The sequence below is a fragment of the Marmota flaviventris genome, chromosome 8 (assembly GCF_047511675.1).
Source record: "Marmota flaviventris isolate mMarFla1 chromosome 8, mMarFla1.hap1, whole genome shotgun sequence".
Classification (NCBI taxonomy): Eukaryota; Metazoa; Chordata; class Mammalia; order Rodentia; family Sciuridae; genus Marmota; species Marmota flaviventris.
In genome coordinates, this window is record NC_092505.1 from 96,527,069 (window position 1) to 96,530,846 (window position 3,778).

Consider the following 3,778-nt stretch of genomic DNA (forward strand, 5'->3'; position numbering starts at 1 on the left):
ATGGGAATCCCTTAAATATTTCTTGCAAAATAGGCATGTTGGTAACTAACTTTTTTAGCTTTTGTTTGTCTGAAAAAATTTTTCTACTTTGCCTTTATTTTTGAAAGTTATTTTCACTGAATATAAAACACACACACACATAAAACAAGCTTGTCTATATATATTATACACACACACACACACACACATATACATACATACCATTTTACTCTTTTTTTTTTTAAAGAGAGAGAGAGAGAGAATTTTAATATTTATTTATTTTTTTTAGTTTTCGGCGGACACAACATCTTTGTTTGTATGTGGTGCTGAGGATTGAACCCCGGGCCACACGCATGCCAGGCGAGCGCGCTGTCGCTTGAGCCACATCCCCAGCCCCCATTTTACTCTTTCTTGCTTGCATTGTTTCCAGTGAGAAGTTGAGAAGTTTGTTATCATTCTTATCTTTGTTCTGTACACAATTGTTTTTATTTCCCTGGCTGCGGTTAAGATTTTTTTTCTATTTACTACTGGTGTGGGGGTGACTTGATTATAATGTGCCTTGGTTTAGTTTTCTTTGTGCTTCCTGTGTTTGGGGTTCATTGAGCTTCTTGGCTTTGTAAGTTAGTGGTTTTCCTCAGTTTGGGAAAATTTTTAGTCATACTTTTTCAAATACCTTTTCATCTTTTCCCTTTTCCTTAGGTACATGAATTATATGGATATTAGATCCATTGAAATTGTTTCACAGCCAGCTGATGTTTTGTTAAACACTTTTCTCACTTTTATTTTCTCTCTTATTGTTCTATATATGCATTTTAAAAAGGATTTCTATCTTAAATATTGTACCAAATGTGAAAAACAGAACATCACCTTTATCTGCTTTGGTGATGTGAACAAATCATTCAAGCCACAGCATAAGGTAAACAAGGTGGAGAGGAAAGTGTAATTTTTGAAAGCAGGTACCCTGGAGCCAGACTACTTGGTTCACATCCTGGTTCCTTTAGGACCTGAGTACCTCCTCTGAATTATGGCAAGGATTCAGGTTTGAACAAGAATTTAAAATCATTCTTGGTCATAGTCAATACTCAGTAAACATTAGCTATTATTAATTCACCGGAATTTATAATATCCTTAGCAAAAAGCCCAGATTAATTTAACAAGACTCTCCAGAGAAAGGAGATCTGTATTTTGGGGGGAACTGTATTGTTAGCAACTGTTCTAGCTAATTCTTATATTCATGCAACTTTAGGGTACACTGAGCCAATTCTAAAGATTGGATCAAAATGAATTAAAGGGCTCTTCCCTTTGCAGAAGACTTCTACCTGCACTGCATGAAAAGAAAAATCATCCTAATTTCCATAATATGCTATAGTTGTGTCACAGCCTTGGAATTTATAAGAAATAATTCTTACAAATATTTCTTTATTTGAAAGCAACAAAAGAAGTAACAAATTTACAACAAATACCTAAGTTCAATGGGTGAGACAAAAAATTGTGACTTCACAAAGAACTTTTTAAAATCATCACACCTAAAAAATAGCAGATCTATGAATTCCAAATGTTAAAGAAGATTAAAGGACATTACTCCCAGGGGCCTCCTTCCCACCCTGACCTCCCAGTGAGGCATGGTTATATAGACAGCTCACATTCCTAGTGATCAAATGGCAATTACACGGCCAGCATTTCAAGTGCTTCGTCTCATGCAATCCTCAGAAGAGCCCTGTTCTCAGGTTTAGCCACTGTTATTTCTCCATTTAACAGCTGGGAACTTGAATTCAAAGGGTTAGAATTCTAGTGGAGGCAGAGCCAGGCTTTGAACCCAGGACTATTTGACATGAAATTTGAGATGAGGGGCCCACACTGGGGTTGATGTTGTTTCCTCCAGTGATACAAATTAATTAATTAATTAATTAAAACTATCAAAATTTCAGTTGATTAGTTATTTGGGAAATGTTATAGACTTTAAGGGTTGTTTTCTGGGATGAGGGGAGACATCTGCAATGTGGACCGTGCCCACTCAACAAGATTGTATAGTCTCACATGCAAATTTAAGACATTTCTCCGGGAATTCATGAAGAGGAATTACAATTAGCAGAGTTCAGAACAGAATTCCACTTTACATGAAACACAAAGCTTTCTTTTGTGTGGTTTTTGTATACATTGAATTTTCTATGTATTTAACTTGATAAAGTTGAGGTAAAATTGCTTTCTTCTGTTCCAAACCAATTAAGAGTTGTTTAGCATATTTAAAAAAAAATTGTCATCAAGAACAATGCCTTTCATGCCAGATGAGTCACCAGATCAATCCATTGTACTATTACATGTTCTTAGTACTTACATAGCTTGCTCACTCTCTCTAGTATCTATCTTTTCTTCTTTCTAAAAATCTCTCAATATAGTGTTATGTACAATATACTAATTTGGTCATGTTTTCAAAATGGCAAGTATTTTAAAAATAAAAAATTCCATTGTATACAAATAACAATGTGTTATTATATTAAATACAAATTAAATATATCAAAATATAATAAATTAAAACATGAAACAAGGTAATAAAATAAATATAAGATTAAATTTAAAATATTCTATATAAGTAGGTATGAGCTTCTGACTTTTCACATCTTTCAGTATAGTCATGCTAAATATTTGTATATTAAAATATTTTAATCGTTTTTTTAACATTTCTTTCCTTACCTTTGGATTATTCTGTTGATTTTTTTTTAAAGATTTTTTTTTCTATGAAAAGGTTTTGGTTCACAGCAAAATTGAGGGGAATGTACAGAGATCTCCCACATACCACCTCCCTGACACAGGCATAGCTGCCCCCCATTACCAACATCCCCCGCTGGATGGTACATTTGTTACTGATGAACCTCTATCAACTTATCATTATACCCAAAGTCCATGATTTACATTAGGGTTCACTCTTGATGGACATTCTGTGGGTATGGGACAAATGTATAATGACAGGTGTCTACCCTTACAGAATCATAGAGCATTCTCACTGCCCTTAAAATCCTCTGAGTTTTTGAAAGTGTGTAGGCAGGTTATATATTTTAATGAATTACACTTCAGGATGTGAAGGGAGTGATGCAAGATGTTTTGTATGAGAATCAAGCATTGGGTCTCACAGGGGAGAACCATCACTGTGGGACCAAGTCCCGCTTTACGTCACCAGTGGTTATAATTAATTAATTAATTAACTTATTTATTTTTGGTACTGAGGATTGAACCCAGGGGTACTTAACCACTGAGCATTTTTTTATATTTCATTTAGAAACAGTGATACTGGTCTGTTGGAGATCGGGAACTGGTTTTTGTTCCCTGATGTTGAAGATTAAACACCTGAAAAATGCCAAAACAAGTGTTGAAAGCAAGTTTTATTTAAGAAAGGGACAGAGACAGACTTCTCCGAAGAGAAGTAGGCCTTGGAGCTGAGAGCCCATGGGAGGGGTTGCGACTTGATTTTTTATAGGTCCCAGAACTCCTCTTTAATTATTGTCTTCTCTTTCTTCCCTGTACATGTGACCAAGAGCAGGGACATAATAATAATTTAAAAAATAACCTTGACCTGAAGATGCCAATTGTTAGCAATCCAGAGCACCCAGGAGCACAATCGTGGAGGTTAACCGTTAGCAAATCATTGTTCTTTCGGATAACCAGTGGTCATCCTCCTAACCCCCATCACATTACCTACCGGACCTTTGTCCCTGCCTCAGTTTTCTGAGGAATGTGGCATAGCCTGTCCACTTAGGCCAGGCAGGGCTGCAGGTAGATTGCTTTGGGGCAAAGAAAGCATGGG